Here is a 20,189-nt window from a genome sequence, read left to right on the forward strand (position 1 = left end):
TTCAAAATATTAGTCATAAGTCACAACACAAAATGATAAATGGTAAACTGAAAAAGGGTAAAGACATAAAATGGTGAAAAAAGTCTCATTTGCAAAAATCAATGGAAGGTAGGATCAGATCGGATTTAGATCCTACGATCCTACCTTCGATCTTACGATTCTACTCGCGATCCTATCCCAAATACGATCCGTTTATGATCCGACTCGTTTTTTATACCTAAGATCGTAGGGTCGTAAGATCGTACGATCAGGATCGCAATTTTGAAAACCATGATCATATGTATAAACAAATGACCTAACTTTTGAATTTTTTTTAATTCTTAAAGGGTGAACCATATTCTCAAGTATTTGGAGAGAGAGAGAGAGAGAGAGAGAGAGAGAGAGAGAGAGAGAGAGAGAGAGAGAGAGAGAGAGAGAGAGAGAGAGAGAGAGAGAGAGAGAGAGAGAGAGAGAGAGAGAGAGAGAGAGAGAGAGAGAGAGAGAGAGAGAGAGAGAGAAAAGGTCTTTTTCTTATTTGCATTAAACATTTTAAAAAAGTTCTCTTTTCATCTCTTACACACTGCTTCTGAATTCACTAAAAGAAAAATAAAATGAGATTATGTAAGTCTTGTGTTTCTAAACATTGAAACTAAAACGAAATTTCTTATAAAATTAATGTCGAGTTTTTCTAGCCATAAGTCTTGTTTGTTTTTATTTTCGTGCGATAAAGTCAATTATGAATTTTATATATATTTAAAAAGAGATTATGTAAGGTTATGAAAACAATTCGGAGTTGTTATTGTTTATTACACGTAAATTGTTGATTAACATAATTATTATTATTTTTTTGTTAAATTTGTGAAATATAAAAAAAGGTTATATATATAGATAATTTGTTTGTAGGACAAACAAAATAAGTAAATAAAATAAAATATGTTGTAGTAGTAATATTAGAATTAATTTATTTTTCTTTTACTTTTAATTTGTTTATAAAAAATCTATTTGTTAATTATTATTTTGCTCTTAGTTAATTCTGAAGTTTATGTTCCGCCCTTGGAACTAGTGAGTGTGTTATGTTCCACTCATGTTCTTCGTCTTTTATGTCTTAAAGACATGAACCAATGCAATATAGTTTTCTTCATGTTGTAGGACCAAATCGAGTATATGCAACGAAGACGTTCGTGGTCTAGCCGACTATAGATCACAAATATGAACAACATCTCGTGTAGGGGTGAGTACTTTGAACTTGTGGATAGGACAAGACCGGACCTTGACCCTTTTTTGGACACCGGGTCGGTTCGCGATTCTAGGAATTGATCAAAATTGGTCCGTTTTTTATCGGTTCGGTGCAGCCGGTTCTAGGTGAAAATTGGTTTTGGACTGGATTATTAAAAAAAAAAAACTTTTCAAATCTTTTTGAGTTGATGATTAAAGATGGAATCATAGTCTATATTCATAAACGTCACTAATATTAAGTTTACCAGAGTTATTTTAGCGAAATATCGTTTGAGTTGATGAATTTTCATAATAAATATTAAAACTTAGATAAATATATAGCTCACCCCATAAACCATTTTATATATCATTAATTAAATACTTCTATTCACGTAAAAAAAAAATTCAATTTATTTGGGTTTTCAAAAATATTTTGTAACAGATTGAATTTCACGTGTCAAATTGACAAATTCAAAAAAAAAAAAGAATCAGAAACGAATAAAATATTTAAAATACACTTATATCAAAGCGTATCTCAATGAAAACTTTATTTTTTATATACATTTGATTTATTTCTCGAATATAGAAAAATATATATTTTCCAACTAATTACCAAGAAACCAACAAAAGGCAACTCTCAACTCAAATATATGATGCACATTCTTATTATTATAATAAATTTATACTTACAGATGTTTATAATATAGCAAGTAGGGGGATATTTTTGAAAAATAAAAAGATAGAGTATGGTAAATTACATTAATCGTCATTTGCGTATGTGTCTTTAACATTCTGATGATGATGTATCTCTAATTTAAACCCTAATATTAAGATTTATTGTATTTTAGCTATTGTGTATGAGAAATGTTGCAAAATAGCCCATAGTGGCATTTTTGTAATTTTTGGCCCGACGTCCCATACGATAGGCGTACCTAGCGTACGCGGGGCGTACATGCATGATCCTCAAACCCTAATTTTTAGGGTTTGGACCCTATTTAAACACCTTTAAGTCCCCAACCTACCTTATTTCATTAACCTCAAACCTACATTCATCCACAAACAAACTCTAATGCAATTTTGAGCACTCATGAGCTTTGTGTGGGTGTTTTGGTTACTTTGAAGGAGAGAGTGTCATACCCCGACTGATGGCGGAATCATCGGGGTTGTGACGTGAAATGTTGGTTCATAGTTAACAACATACATTGAATATTACAGGATTCAAATAACATAACATTCTTCCAATGTAAGAAAAAAAGAAGAAATACATTGTTTAGTAAATCCCAAATAACGACTAATACATAATTCAACTTCTATAAAGCATAATCAAGAGGACCGGTTACTCGGTCAATAGTTTATTTAAGGAGAAATATCCTCCTTACCTTGCAGGCATTCTTCCAGCTTTTAAGATCCTGAAGATACATACGTTTTAAAAATACGTCAAAAAAAATGTTGGTGAGCTTTATAGGTTTAGAATCCAATAGTTTATAATCGAAAATACATTTGTGACCCTTTTAAGATTACAAATAGATATTTAGTCCGTACTTGTAATCCCATACAAGTAAAATAGTTTGGTTCATTGTTTATAACCAAGAAATCATGATTAGTGAGTGTCATGTTGAAATTATTATAAATACGAATTTTATATAGTAATCTTTTCAACACTTATCCGTTTTGTTCAAAAGTTCTTTTTTAACAATAAAACTTCTAGATTAAAATTTATGGGTTCTAATATGAGCCTATAACGGAACTATGGACGCGCAAGCCTTTGTAAAGCAGTACGGTGAGCAGATGTACTGTGACCATCACGACGCTTCATCGACGTCGTGAAATATATAAGTGACTGAACGATTACGCCTGTTTTGACTCGTCAAACGATGGTTGTAGCTAGCAACCGCAGGAGCGGCTGTCAACCTGTATAGATCTATACCAATGTTCCACGTTCCTTTTGGATTAACGGTTATAGCACATAGAGCTTTGTACTAAATTTTTGAGTTCTTAGCGATGAAGTGTTTCTCATATAGAATATCCTTAAATTGTTAAGTCTAGGATTTTCGTCATCATTTGTATTCCGAGCCTTAACAATATTTGCATTTCTTTGTCGTCACATTCCAATATATGTAGTTGTACATACACTATTATACATATACTTTTAAGAGAACGTAAATATGTATGTATATATCATTGAGGGCATAACAATATTACTTCCATTATGTGTTTTCTTAAAGCGTTAATAGTCTTTTTATAAGTTTTCTTTTTATATAAAATATTTTATTTTATATAAACAATCATATTTTATAAAACTACTCATTTTTATAAAATACTACAAGATCTCCTTATAAACTCCATTTTTATATATAATATTATTTTTATATAAAATTTATCATATTTTATAAAAACTACTTATTTTTATAAAATGTTACAAGGCCTTCTTATAAACTCCATTTTTATATAAATAACAATTTTACATAAAAATAATTATATTTTATAAAAACTATTTATTTTATAAGATGTTACAAGGTCTTTTTATAAACTCGATTTTTATATAAAATAACAATTTTATATTAAAATAATCATATTTAATAAAAACTACTTATTTTATAAGATGTTAAAAGGTGTTTTTATAAACTCCATTTTTATATAAAATAACAATTTTATATAAAAATAATCATATTTTATAAAAACTACTTATTTTATAAGATGCTACGAGATCTTTTTATAAACTCCATTTTTATATAAAATAGCAATTTTATATAAAAATAACCATGTTTTATAAAAACTACTTATTTTTATAAAATGTTACAAGACCTTTTTATAAACTCCCTTTTATATAAAATATAAAATTTATATAAAATTTATCATATACAACTCATTATTTTCATATATACATAACATTAATCTAGTTAAATTCTTATGTATATGTAAATGTAGTTACGTCTTATTATATTTACATTTTTTACCTTGATTGTAATTATATTAATAAATTAGGTCCTAATTCCATATTTTTCTTGTATTATCCTACTAGAGACCATTCTAAGACTAATGTTTAGTTTTAAGTATATCATGTATAGACTTATGGCACAAGGATAATACCCAAATAATATATATTTATATCTATGTATAATAACTTTATACCAATGTTTTATTATGTCATAATATATTATGAAAATTTGTTTATAATGCATGTAACCATTTCATAGATTCATTTGCATGTTAGTTCAATATAACTAAAGTGTCGTGTACTAACCCATTATAAATAATGTTAAATATGTATCATATAATGATAATAAAATTTCAAATTTAGCATGCAAGACATGTATGTATCTCCCCCCAAATGTTTATAAACTTCAAGAAAAAGGGGCCATAAAGACTCACTTTCGTTGTGTGTTTTGGATCGTATTTGAGAAGTGTTTCATAGTAGACCGCAAAGGATGATCCGGGGTTGTTTTGGTGACCTTTTAACGTGAGAATTCTTCCTGTTTTTCAGCTTGGTGGAAGGAGGAAGAAAGGCATAACGTTGCTGCCCCCTTTTTTTGTTAAATATTGAAGGTTCTACACTTTCAAGTAATGTTTTCTTGGGTAAATTGGAGTGGCAATGATTTAGTGAAGGAAGTGTTTACGTGAGTTTGTAGCTGCCACAATTGAGCAAAACCCTTGGCTATTTATTTACTTTTGGAGTGTATTGATTTGTTTCCCTCATGTGGTGTAAGTGAGTGTGCATGGGGGTAATGAGTGTACTATGTAAGGAAGGTGATGTTGGACACTATTCTTCCTTAATGGGTGTCATATTTGAGGACAAAACCCATTTTTATATCTTCTGATTATTAGAATAGTGTTGTCATAATTTAACTATGCTTCCATGTATGATTGTGACTATAGAGAGAAATGGAAACGTGTAGTATGAATAGAGGGCTGTGGACAATTCAATTTTCTCATAATTTCCTTTCCTATCATTTGTATCATTTCCTTCAATTGTGGAAAGTTTTCGTTCAAGTCTTTTTATGGAGAATAGTTATATATGGGGTTAATATTATATGTATGTGTAACAACCCAAAAATCACGACTAAGAATATCGTTTGAATAACATTACTTAAACCATGATTGTCAAACCATAACATAATTCTTAACATAAAATCAAAGTATTAATTCAAAACATAATCTGATTATCAGAGTGAAACATCCCAGGCTGACTAAATATGGTGCGTGTCATGCGATCATCTTGAGCTCTTCCCTCCGCTACCGGAAGTACCTGAAACCAAAACTGAAAACTCTAATCACGAAGCTTAGTGAGCTCCCCCCCAAACTCCCACATACCATACAACAACAAATAAACACATATTGGGCCTTGCCCACTGCATCAAACCGAAGTCCAGAAACTGACTGAACATAGCATAACATAATCATAACTACTAGCATAAACACATATACTGCATACTGCATCGGATCAAATTCCGGAACACATAACACAAAAACATGCTTGAATCACAAAGACCTCAAGCACACTGAACTACTGCATCGGACCGAAGTCCGGAAACTACTGCTAACTAGACGGGTCGACATTGTGGCCGTAGACCTGTTCCTACTGGAAGGAAATGTTGGATTAGTGTCTAAGTCCATAACTATTTTGGTATGTACTTGACCCGATGGTGCATGGTCCTTTTGGGTTGCCTTCACCAAAGCAACTTGATTGGAGAAATAAATAAAGAGAGAGGTTATTATGATTTATTAATATGTTATAAGAATAATATATTAAAGGAGAAATCATATTTGTTTAATTAATATTGGTCAATAATTAATTAAGAATTAATTTTGTGATCAAGTGTAATTAATTAAACTAGAGGGGCTGAATTGTAATTATATGATAGTTACAAAATAAGGTAAGGATTATCTTAAATATAGGGTGAACGAATTTAAGGTGATAATGCCTTAGAATTCGACTAGGATAAGGGTTTCTAAGACTTATCTTATGGTTGCTTGGTGGGCAAGCAACTAGATAAGGATAAGGACTAAAACCCTAATCTTTATACCTATATAAACCCCCTAAGGCTCATGAATTCATCTAAGCCTTCCCAAGAAGTCCTAAGGACGAATTCCTACCTCTCTCCTCTCTCTTTATACCTTCTCCATTTGCTCTTGGTGTTTGTAAGCCATTAGAGGAGTGACACTTGTGACTCTAAGCCTTCCAAAGTCAATTCAAGGAGGAATTGGGATTGTTATTACTACATAACAATCAATGTAATATATTAAACCTAATTATATGTTAATATTGATTTCCATATGCTAGAATTAGGGTTTATAGTCTTGGATTCAAAGCATGTACAATAGAGAAACCTAGATCCAAGCATTAGGGTTTGTATGAGCACATATGATGTCTTATGACCAAAACCCATCAGTGGTATCAGAGCCTAGCTTGGTTTCAATTGTATTGATGCATTGTATATCTGAAAAATTCGATTTTTGGTATTTTGGAGGCTGGACTCGCCGAGTCCATAGCTAAACTCGCCGAGTCCAAGGTGACTCGACGAGTCCAGGCTTGACTCGACGAGTCAACTCGTCAGATGGAGGTTATCTCGGGATTTCTTGCTGTTTTTGCATTGGGATAGTTACCTTATCATGTTAGATTAATATTAATCCGATTATATGATATATTTGACTATAATTTTGATCTAACTAAAGATATTTATCAATTAATAAGATAATTGTTTCCTTATGTGATAATTGATTAATTATTTTGAGTAAATTGATAAATTGTTTTGCAAGAAATCATTAAATAAATCAAATATGGATAATTATGTGATTAATTGTTAATTTACATTATTTGTTATTTGATCCTTGTTGTTATGAAAAGTTTCATATTTTGCCCTTTAGGTTTTATAGTTTAAATTTGAACCCAAAAGTTTTGTTGTTTTGAAATTTAAATAGTTAAAACCCTAATGTTTTGAAAAAGGTTTCAAAACTTGCCCTCAAGTTTTGTAATTTAAAAGTTGATTAAAAGTTTAATTAGGAATGTTAAATTCTAAAACTCTAGTATTGTTTTGAAAAAGTTCAAATCACACCCTTATGGTTTTATTAATTAATTAAGGTGTATAATTAAAAGAAGTTTAATAAATCCATAAAAGTTTAGGTTTACAATTTAATTGAATTAAAAGTATAATTGTTAAATTAGACCACCTAGTATTTTAAAAGTATAAAGTACACCCTATAATATATATATATATATATATATATATATATATATATATATATATATATAACATTAAAAGTCTAACATTATATATATGTATGAGTAAAAGTCAGTCTTACCGTTAGTAGGCCTCATTCACGAAGCTAGTCTATAAGGGGTGTTTAAGGAAATTGCCTATAAAATGACGATTGAATGGGTATCCACTTTTACCCACCGCACTCTTGACTAGTGGAGGGTCGTTAGCCGAACGGGTAGGATAGGACAAAAACCTTCCATTATAAGTATAATGAAGTATAAAAGTAACTAAATGTTTTCATAAAATTCCCAATCTTAGTTACTTAGGCAAAAGTGAATTGATGTAATTCCATGAAATTACACTTTGTGCCCTTGCGAAGACGTTAGTGGAGTGTGTGTGGTTTACCGGCACACTAAATGGTTCTAAGAAAAGGTAGCAAAGGGTGACTCAATGTTTGTCATAGTTCGGTGGAGCGTGTGTGGTTTACCGGCACATCGAATAGGTGACTGTAACATGTGAGGGCACCATGTAAGTTTGCATGGTTATTCACACCCGCTTTGTGATCCTCGGCATCCCAGTCACAAACTAGAGGGGCATATCGAGATTTAAACATGCCATTGAAAGTTCAATGAATCTCAAAGGATCTAGGAGTTTTCATAGATTTAAAACTTAAATTTCTTTTTCGTTTTTCATGGTGGAAATTAGTGAATCGTCATTCACTTACCTTCAAATATTCTGCAATTAGGGTTACGGCATCCCTCTCCCGAGTTGTAGAATATTGTGTTGGGTCCTAACCTTAGTATTTCATTTGGGTGATTTACTAAGGACTCAATCTATCAACTAACTCGAATTTGCTTTTATCCCGTTTTGTAGATGTCAAAGTTCGACAACTATGGTCTTCCCAAATCCCGTGGAACAAGCATTCCACATGAAGGTGGTATTCCACGATTCAATCGAGGAACGAGAAATCATGCTTCACTTCCTCCTCCTCCTCCTATTGTTCTCCCCAACCCACAAGATCGAAGAATTGAAAGGTTCAATATAACTAAAGCCCTATTGGAAATGAAACATGAAGATGGTAAACCCGTGTGTGCCCACGTTCTAGGAATGAAATCACACATTGATAGGTTGATAATGTTAGGTGCGTCATTCCCGAATGAGTTGGCTGTGAATTGGGTTTTGCAGTCACTTCCTGAATCATATAATGAGTTCAAAAGAAAGTATTATATGATGGATCATGACGACAACCTCATTGACCTAACTTATATGCTCATTGCTGCTGAATCAGAAATGATTTGGCGAAGCAATGGAGCGTATTTGTTGGGAAAGTCAACCAAGCATGCTTCCGAGGACGTTCTAGGAAAACCGACCTGCGTTTGCTGCCAAATGAAAGGGCGTTGGATACAAGTATGCCCAAAGAGCCTGAAGAGTCCAGAAGATGGGAGAGTCAAAGAGTATGGCTGCGCTTCAGGTAAAATCCACCATCTAACTCCATTAAGTTCCTATTCATTGATACATAATGTGATAAGATTGCATTTGAATGTTTTACAGGATCGGTGAAAAGAAAGGAAGCTTGGTGAAAGAGCAAGATGAATCTAATCACAAGGAATGGATCTTGATCGCATGGACTTGAAGATTAGATTTTGAGCTTAGATAGTTATGATAGAGTTGTTAGAAATTTTTTTTCTTTTGAAATACATAGTTTTCAATGGATTTTGCATTGTAAGGACAAATGTTTTCCGCTGCTTTTATAAATAAAATAAATTTTCGTTTGACTTATTTATTTATTTATTTATTTCCTTGCAATGAAATCGTTATGAAAATTGGTGTTTGCATATTTCTACAACAAATGGATATGATTCTAATTTATGGTGTTTATGGAAAAGTCGAGAATTTACCAAATAGGGAGAGTTTCTCATCACTCAAGTTTCAATTGGACAGAAACTTGGAATCATGCAACGTGGATGCACGATGAATGAGAAATTTCGTATTTGGAAATTAGACTAATTCATTGACAAAGTGTCAAGTGAAGGACTAGGAGATCGAGTACACAAAGTTGTGTGTTGATCAAAGTCCACCATAAGAGTAACGAGATATTCGTCATGATTTACTAAAGTTTTAGTAAATATGATTATACTTATAAGATTAAGTGTAATTCTGAATTGATTGAAAAAGTTTAAATAAATAGTAGAACGAATAATAAGAATCAAGTAGGCAGAGAGATAAAAGTTTCTCCATTCTAAGAAGAAGGGAGAGTACCTTTTATGCTTTATGATAGGTCTTAATGATTAAGAACCATATCTCAATTGATCCTCTAAGTGAGTCTTGGTACAATTGTATGTCCAAGAAGAGGAATCAAAGATTGAAGAAATGGTCAAATCAAGAAGTCAATCATACTTCGTTCCAAAACAAGTCTTAGAGTTAAGATTGTAAAATTGAGTGATAAGTATTAAGAAGGTTTATAACATTCATTAAATATGGAAAGTTGTGATGTCTTGGATAAGACATAGACCAACTAGGACCAATTTATGAAGTGTTTGATAAAAACTACATTAACTCTTGAATATTTGTTTGTCAAGAAATGTTTTTTTGACAAGAGAATCTTATATGTCAAGGAGTCAGTGGGAGTCTTATTGGTCTTGAAAGGTTTCAAGAACAAATCAAATAAACCTTATCGATCATCACTAGCACACGAATTGAGGTTTACAACCTATCGTGAAGACATTATTTTGTTTCTGTGCCAATCCAATCGAGTTAATTATGCATGTGAGTCCTATGAGTTCTCATTTGAATGCATAAAAGGCAAGGACCTTGATCAATGGAAAGTACATTGATAAGAAAAGGTGAGCTGCTTAACTACTTGGAAGACATGGTGGTCAGCTGTGCTACCATAAGGCAAGAAGTCGAGATTAAGAAAGTTCGATCCATATGAGTTTGAATTCGTCGTAAACTTTGGTTTTGACAAATTCACATGGATAGGAGCAAATACACCGTTTAAATCTAAGTGTCATAAGATTTCCTCCTTCATGAAAATGATTGTGAGGAAATGCTTTCACTAAGAAAGATTTTAAGAAGATAGTGATTGTAAAATTGCATTCGCGAATTCGATTATGGTTACGGTATCCCTTTCCATAATTTGAATTGTGAGGTTTGGCAATTAGTCTTAAGTGTTTAGACACACATATGAACTATCGAAGGCAAAGGTGTATAAGTTCAAAAAGCCTTGATAAAAGATTATCAAAGCATTAAGTATTAGAAACATGAACTTAAAAAATTCAATAAGTATTGATTTTTGAAAGTTAAGATGTTTATGAATACATGTCGAAGCTAGTGGGAGCATAAGTGTTATGTTTTTTATAATAATCATCATGATAGTGGGAGCATAAATGTTATGATTGTATGATTATTAAGGCACGCATTGCAAAGTTGGCAATATTAATTATAGAAAACAAGAGTTATACCTTGCAAAGTAGTAAGGGTTATAAAGTTGTTTTGCTATAATTAAGGGAGAGAATATAATGCTTCATTTAAAATCTAAAGGCTTAGGTTGAGAAATGTTAATAAATTTAGTCAAAGGTACATAGTGTGTTCTTAAAATTTCGATTATGATTACTGCATTCCTCTTCACAATTCGAATTTTGAGAACATAGCAAATAAAACATTATGCGTCGTGTCCCATACGCTTCGGGTATAGGATCGATTGCAAATGATTTAATGTTAGACCATTCTAAAACTTTCCAAATGTCGAGCGCATTTAGAGGGAAAAGGGACTAGAATTGGTTTTGACTAAAATAATTAAACAACTATCAAAGGACAATCCAAAGTTCGATGAGGATTGGTCGCTTGTGAGTAGTTGGAAGTATAGTATTGGAAAATATGGAAATGTTTCCATATTGGATGGACCATATTGACATCATTACGAATAGATAAGATTCTATTAAGAATGAGTTGTCATATGGAAAATATGGAAGTGTGTCCATATTGGGAATTGAATATTGAAAATCTATATCTAGATTAGAAACTTTTATGCAAAAGGATGCTCAAAGGAATGTACTTTGAGTGAGAGACATCATATCTAAGGAATTGTCTTGTAACAATCTCCGATAGAGGACTTTGTAATATCATTGACAATAGTCTTTGTGACTTTGGTGCAGTGACATTACGAAAGGATAGTTGCATAGAATGTTAGAATCTAGCATATTCTATAAGTAACAAGAATTTGATATTCTTTAACTTATGAAAAACGGATTTGGAGTTGTGAAATGAGAAGGATTGGAAATGTGTTCAATGTGATCTATTTCACAAAGTAAGAACCATAGGTAAACATTGTGTGCATGCTAGGAGCATGGGACAAGTGTTGGAATTCAAGTAAGAAGTTGATTACCCAAAACAACAAATAATGAGTAATCGTTATGGTGATAAATAAAAGGTGTTTTATTTATGCTCAAAGGTTTAAGGCCATATGGGATTAGTATTATTCTTGTATTTCACATTTGTATGTTTTGACTTCCAGAATAATTGAGTTTATTAAGAATAATCGAATTATTCGAACGGGCCACAGTTGTTCATATGTTGGAAGTAGATATGAATGAAGACTGTCGTGAATTGGTGTGTGGATTGTCTAAAGAGCATTAGACATAAGCAAATGTTTGCTGCAACGTTCATGAGTGCTTATGAATATGATTTGAGCATTGGATTAAACCCACGCTCACTTGGATCACTCCATGAATTGTATCACGAGTGATTGGTGAGACGATAACATCTTATATTATTGAAACCGAGATGTGTGAGTTGTATCTTGCGAATCGGTTGCACATTGATAATATGTAAACGCACTAGTAACTTGGTGTTATAAAACATATCGTTGTGTGTAATTCGGTGCGTGAGTGCAAGCGAGCATTGTATCAAAGTTTATCCGTTCCTTTTATCCAAAGAAGGATAAAAGCGATATCTTTGGGCCCCTCGATGGTTTAGTGATGACAAACGTAAATGCTTGGCCGGGCTAGGGCTAATTTGATTTGTTCAATTAGTCAGTCGTCATAAATCGAAAATCGAGATATAGTACAAAGAGAATGATTTGAAATCATATCTCATATGATATCTAGAATGGAGGAATATATGATCCCTTATCTATGGACACGCATATCTGATATGATCAGAGTTGACAACGGCTTTTGAAAGCTACGATTGCAGATCAGGATCTGAAGTCATATGCATAATAGTTATTAGACTTATCCAAGTGGGAGACTGTTGGATTAGTGTCTAAGTCCATAACTATTTTGGTATGTACTTGACCCGATGGTGCATGGTCCTTTTGGGTTGCTTCACCAAAGCAACTTGATTGGAGAAATAAATAAAGAGAGAGGTTATTATGATTTATTAATATGTTATAAGAATAATATATTAAAGGAGAAATCATATTTGTTTAATTAATATTGGTCAATAATTAATTAAGAATTAATTTTGTGATCAAGTGTAATTAATTAAACTAGAGGGGCTGAATTGTAATTATGTGATAGTTACAAAATAAGGTAAGGATTATCTTAAATATAGGGTGAACGAATTTAAGGTGATAATGCCTTAGAATTCGACTAGGATAAGGGTTTCTAAGACTTATCTTATGGTTGCTTGGTGGGCAAGCAACTAGATAAGGATAAGGACTAAAACCCCAATCTTTACACCTATATAAACCCCCTAAGGCTCATCAATTCGTCTAAGCCTTCCCAAGAAGTCCTAAGGACGAATTCCTACCTCTCTCCTCTCTCTTTATACCTTCTCCATTTGCTCTTGGTGTTTGTAAGCCATTAGAGGAGTGACACTTGTGACTCTAAGCCTTCCAAAGTCAATTCAAGGAGGAATTGGGATTGTTATTACTACATAACAATCAAGGTAATATCTTAAACCTAATTATATGTTAATATTGATTTCCATATGCTAGAATTAGGGTTTATAGTCTTGGATTCAAAGCATGTACAATAGAGAAACCTAGATCCAAGCATTAGGGTTTGTATGAGCACATATGATGTCTTATGACCAAAACCCATCAGTAAACTCACCTGAACTGCTGAACTCGGCCGATAACCCTCTAGCTGCTAACCGAAAACTCTCCAAAATGTTGCTCCTCTAGCTCCCTGAGCAACCAATACCAATAACAACACTTACACTAAACTGTCCTCCCGAGGTCAACTAAGTCAACTCTGGTCAAAGTCCTGGTCAAAGTTAACCTTCCGATTGGATCTACTCGCATAGTCACCCCATGACTCGTCGAGTTCAACATTCTTTGAGTCCTATCCCGCCCAACTCACTGAATCACTACTCAACTCACTGCTCTAAGTCTTAACCAGAAGAGGTTGGGGTTCTGCGACCTGACTTGCCGAGTCCAAGAACAGACTCGCCGAGTCCAAGGCAATCTTCATCAGACTCGCCGAGTTGTTCTTCCAACTCGTCGAGTCCATGCCCATCTTCATATGACTCGCCGAGTCCACCCAAGGAACTCGCCGAGTCTCTACAGTCCTTCATCCGTACAGAGGCTTTTTGAGCCATGCAGGGGCGCTAAACTGTAGATCCACTCTTCTAGGGCATGACCCCCACGTAAAGATGCAAACTTTACGCAAAACCAAGGAGTTAAAGGTCCAAATCACTCTAGGGCTAGGGATTAAGACAAATGGGCTTTACCAACAACTCTATGGCTAATGCTTTATGACATTCTAGACCAACACAAGCCTAAATCTGGAGTAGCAACCTCAGATGTAACTCCAAACCCAAAATAGATCTCAAACATACCATAATGGCCCCCAAATCTCATTCATGAATAGATCTAGATGCAAAAGAGGGAAGGTGTGACATCCCCTAATTTCTCGGCCAGAAAAGACCGATTTAATTTATGGTTTTTAAAATAAAATCAGAGAAATCTTTTTAAAAGATGTTGCAGAATTGGTCCCCAAACAACATATGATGAAAGTTTATCAAAATCCTTCATTAAGAAGGTATATATTTTCCATATATATCAAAACCTCGGGATGTCATGTTCCGATACAGATCAAAAGCATAAACAAGACATTATAAGCCTTTCAACAATTATTTACAACTACTGGTCTATTATCCAAAAATCTCTCGTCGTCCTCCGACTATGCTCGGGGTCCACTACCTGTAACATAAAAAGCTGAGTGAGTCAGGTTTGGGAGCCCATATAGGGTTTTCAACCCACAGTAATAATAAACTTATTAAGTTCACCAATCAACAATAACCCTGATTACTCGTTCCCGTTATCCTCACTTTAGGTCCCTAAACACTTTTCACAAGGGACCTATCCTAAAGAATATCATCAGGATGGACACTATTGCTAAGGGGTTTCCTCAGCCATACATGTCCTGAAGGCAACCATGAGGGGGATGGAGTACAGTGAATGAACACTCTTAGTTTATTAACACCTACAGGTTGCGGACCTGCTAATGTTTCCCATTGGACTGTCTAGAAAGTCCGTGGTCGTCATCCAAACTCCGCTAGATGACTGGATCTCAAAACACATCGAGGCCTCTCATCACTTTTATTTTATCACGCATCACTATCTACCCATATTTTACCCAACATATTTGTAGATAAAAATGCATATACAATTTAAAACTTGTATAAAACATCAAGTCAAAAGTCACCTTAGTTAAAGAATTAATATAATTACACGTAGCATGTGTTTCATGTAAAATACTTCATATCTAGGTGTAAGATGAAGGTGACTATACACTCACATGATTTGATGATAATCGGGCAACAATTCGTTTCCTAAAACGATCGTTTCTAATAAAACCGAGAGTTTTATTGAGAAACCGAGCTCTACAAAAGTCGGGCTTCGAAACCGAAAAGATAAATTTTTCGGGCTTCTCGAGCACTTCGTGGAGTATTCCGGGGCTTTGGGGGATGTTAATATGAAGAAAATATGGGAAAATGAGTTAAAAGTGGCAAATTTCCAAAGTTACCCAGGAGGTCTCGCACCCTTCTATTTATAGGGCGAGGCTTCTGATCCGACAGCTGGAATGAAGCCACGTGTCACAAATCTGAAGCTCGCAGGGGGATGGCTCGCAAGTGGGCTGCGCGTGCGAAGGGTTGCTTTTATCTCCTGATTGGACCGAAGTCTACTGGTCCGAAGTCGGCTTGGTGGTGGGGTCCGCAGGTGAGGGTGCGCAGGTGGTAGCACGTGCGAAGGCCTCGGTGGCAGTTGTTGATTGGACCGCGGAGAAGTGACCCATGTGCGAGGCTCAGACACGAGGAATGGAACACGCGTCAGATCCTCACTGGACCACTTCGGATAAGGCCACGTTCTTGGATGACTCAGCAGCTCGGATGACTCAGCTGCTCAGATGACTCAGCAGGACACATGGCGCGTTTTGAGCGAGGGTGACGTGGCAGCTCATGACTATGCAAATTTTCTCGATTTTCGCGCCAAAACTTCTAAAATCCATAACTTTCGCATACGAGCTCCGTTTTTGACGTTCTTTATATGCACGCGTAACTGAAATTACGCTCTACAACTTCCGTTTAGACTCGTCGGCTAATTTTGAATTAAAATTTTATATTATTATTTTTAACAAACCGGGACAGGAAATCCGTTAAAAATTCATAACTTCTTCATCCGACGTCCGTTTTCGTCAGACTTTTTACCGTTGTGCTACTAATGACGAGACCTTCAATTCTCGTTTAGGTTGTGTCGGCTAAAAATCGCTCGATCTAAAATTCGTGTTTTTAGCTGTCTACTGCTAAGCTGAAACTTCGAAAAATCATAACTTCCTCATACGAAGTCAGATTTGGGCGTTCTTTTTATCCACTTCTCGGTTTAACGAATACTACGAATTTTGTTTAGATTACTAAGGCTAAAAAGTAGTTTATCAAAATCTCACTTTTTACGACATTCAGTGTCGTGCCGGTTTTGTTGCGAAACTTCGACAGGTCATAACTTCTTCGTTATAAATCGTATTTTGGTATTCTTTATATCCCCAAAATCCTTGTTTCGACCACTACAACTTTATTTAAAGATATAGAGATTATCTCACACTTTAATTTTGACGCTTATTTTTATTCTTAATTAATTAAACCCTAATAATTAAGCATAAAACACATAATTCACATAATATTCACATAATTCCTTTTCATTTCTTCAAAATGAGTTACAAAGGTTATCCTAGACTATCACCTCAATATAAATTCCTAGGCTAGAAACACGAGTGTTACAATTCTCTCCCCCTTAGGATGGTTCCGTCCCCGGAATCATATATCACCAAACAAATGCGGGTAGCGACTCATCATGTTACTCTCCGTTTCCCAAGTGAGATTTGGTCCGTTCGTATGTTTCCAGTGCACAAGCACTAAATCAACCATCTTGCGTCGCAACTTCTTAGTCTTATGGTCAATGATTGCCTCAGGTTCTTCGATCAACCTCTTGTTTTCATTAAACCTTAACTCAGAAATTGGAATTATGTCTGGCACATCTCCCATGAACTTTCTCAAATAACACACATGAAAGGTGTTATGAATACCCTCCAGTTCTTCCGGTAACTCTAGCTTGTAAGCTTGATTCCCGATCTTCTGAAGAACTTTGAACGATCCAATAAACCTTGGACTCAACTTTCCTCGTTTCCCAAATCATATAAGTCCCTTCCACGGCAAGACTTTAAGTAAAACCGAATCTCCAACTTCAAAGGTTATCGGTTGTCTTTTCTTGTCAGCATAACTCATTTGTCGATCTTGAGCAGCTAACATCCTTTCCCTTATCACTTTCAATTTTTCAGCAGTTTGATGGACTATTTCAGGTCCCATAAACTGTTTTTCCCCATACAAAGCGTGATAAGGTTCCATCTTAATGCTTGAGTGGAAACTATTATTATAGGAGAATTCTACTAGAGGTAAGTGTTCATCCCAGTTACCTTGGAATTCTAGGGTACAAGCTCTCAGCATATCCTCCAATGTTTGAATCGTTTGTTCGCTCTGACCATCGGTTTGCAGATGGTAAGCTGTACTAAAATACAACTTGGTACCCAATTCCTCTTGTAGACTCCTCCAAAACCTTGAGGTAAAACGGCTGTCACACTCGGATACAATCGTTAGCGGAACACCGTGGAGCCTCACAATTTCCTTCACGTAAGAATTCGCAAGTTTATCCATAGACCATTTCTCGTTGGCAGCTATGAAATGCGCACTCTTAGTGAAGCGATCAATGACCACCCAAATCATGTCGTGACCGTTCCTTGTTTTGGGCAGTTTAGTCACAAAATCCATGGTGATGTCTTCCCATTTACCCATGGGTATGGGTAAAGGTTCTAAACTTCCATACGGTTTCTGATGTTGTGCCTTAATCCTAGCACAAGTTACACACTCGGCCACATACTTAGCAACATCGACCTTCATCGTCGGCCACCAATAATAGGGCTTTAGATCCCTATACATTTTTGTACTGCCAGGATGAATCGAGTACATGGTCTTGTGAGCTTCTTCCATCAGAAGATCTCTTACTCCGCCTGTCTTCGGTACCCAAATCCTATCTTGGAATACCTTCAACCCTTGGTTGTTTGTACCGAATACTAACGTTTTGCCCAAACGTTCTTCCTTTCGGTCATTTTTCTCTAAAGCTTCCTCTTGAGCTTTCTTTATACTTTCCACAATTGTCGAGACAACTTTAATTCCCAACGCTCTTGGCCTATTCTTTTCAAGGTTTACCTTCCGACTCAGAGCATCAGCAACAACATTTGCTTTACCAAGGTGGTAAAGTATCTCACAGTCGTAGTCCTTGAGTAACTCTAGCCAGCGTCGTTGCCTAATGTTCAATTCCTTCTGATTAAAGAGATATTGGAGACTCTTATGATCAGTGAAAACTTTACACTTTGTGCCATAAAGATAATGCCTCCATATCTTTAGGGCGAATACTACCATTGCCAACTCCAAATCGTGAGTGGGGTAGTTCTTTTCATGTTCCTTCAATTGCCTCGATGCATACGCTATCACTTTATCCCTTTGGGTCAGAACACAACCTAACCCAACTCCAGATGCATCGCTATAAACTGCGAAGTCATCAGCTCCTTCAAGCAACGAAAGAATCAGTGCTTTACACAATCTATTCTTCAACTTCTCAAAGGCTTCCATATGCTTCTCATTCCAAGCATAAGTAGCTCCTTTATGGGTCAAAACTGTTAGTGGAGTAGCAATCGAAGAAAAGCCTTAGATAAACCTTTCGTAATATCCAGCTAATCCTAAAAAGCTTCGAATCTCCGTAGGGCTTTTTGGTTGTTCCCACTTCATCACAGCTTCAATATTTGCTGGGTCAACCATTATTCCTTCTTGGTTAACCACATGACCTAAAAATTAGACTTCTTGAATCCAAAATTCACATTTGGAGAACTTTGCATACAACTTCTCCTTTTTCAGGACTTCTAGCACTTCACGCAGATGCTTTTCATGCTCCTGCTTGCTTTTCGAATAAATCAAGATGTCGTCTATGAATACTATCACGGATTTATCTAGGAATGGTTTACAAACCCTATTCATCAAATCCATGAAAGCTGCTGGGGCATTGGTTAATCCGAACGACATAACCAAAAATTCATAGTGTCCATATCTTGTTCTACACGCAGTCTTTTTGATATCCTACTCTCTCACCTTTATTTGATGGTATCCTGACCTAAGATCGATCTTCGAGAAATAGCTCGAACCTTGCAACTGGTCGAACAGGTCATTGATCCTTGGCAACGGGTACTTGTTCTTTATCGTCACTTTGTTCAGCTTTCTGTAATCGATGCACATTCTCATGCTCCCGTCTTTCTTCTTTACAAATAACAAAGGGGCTCCCCAGGGAGATGAACTAGGTCGAATGAAACCTTTGTCCAGTAACTCCTGAAGTTGTGTCATAAGTTCTTTCATCTCTGTTGGTGCTAATCGATATGGTGCTTTTGCTATCCGCGTCGTTCCTGGTAACAAGTCGATACAAAATTCTACTTGTCGACCAGGGGGCAGTCCGGGAAGATCTTCGGGAAAGACTTCCGGATAATCACACACCACTGGAATATTCTGCACCTCCTTCTTTTCCATCTTAGCATCGATCACGAACGCTAGATATGATGTACATCCCTTGGCCAAACACTTTCTGGCTTTCATTAGGGAAACGATTCCAGAATTTACTCTGCGTTTGTCTCCATACACCATAAACGACTCTTTCCCTGGCGGGTTTACTTTTACTATCTTCTTTCTACATAATATTTCTGCATCGTTGGCGCTAAGCCAATCCATTCCTAAAACTATGTCGAATCCATTTAACTCGATAGGCAATAATTCCTCGTGGAACTTATTCCCATCCATGTCAATGAGGATGTTTTTCATACGATGGCTGACAGGTACAAACTTGCCACTAGCAATCTCGACTAATAAAGCATTAACTAGCTTATCTACAGGCAAAGCTAGCTTTTTACCAAATTCATGCGATATAGTAATTGGCTCCAGAATCAAACAAAATTTGGGCAGGCAATTTGTTTACAAGAAAGGTACCTGAAGCGACATCAACTTCTTCTTTTGCAGCTTCAAGTGTCATCTGAAAGGCTCTCGCCTTCGGATTTGGTGGTAGATTGGGCTTTGCTGCATCATTCCTCTTTGGACAGTCTTTAAGAACATGCCCTACTTCATGGCACTCAAAACATACCCTCTTGTCGGATGGACACACGTTGGCATAATGCCCACTCTTTCCACATTTGAAGCAACTCACCTCCTCACTACATTTCCCATAGTGATTTTTCTTGCACTTCTCACACCATTTCGCTTCACCTC

This window comes from Lactuca serriola, chromosome 3 (assembly GCF_051521515.1).
Source record: "Lactuca serriola cultivar US96UC23 chromosome 3, Lser_US96UC23_V15, whole genome shotgun sequence".
NCBI lineage: Eukaryota > Viridiplantae > Streptophyta > Magnoliopsida > Asterales > Asteraceae > Lactuca > Lactuca serriola.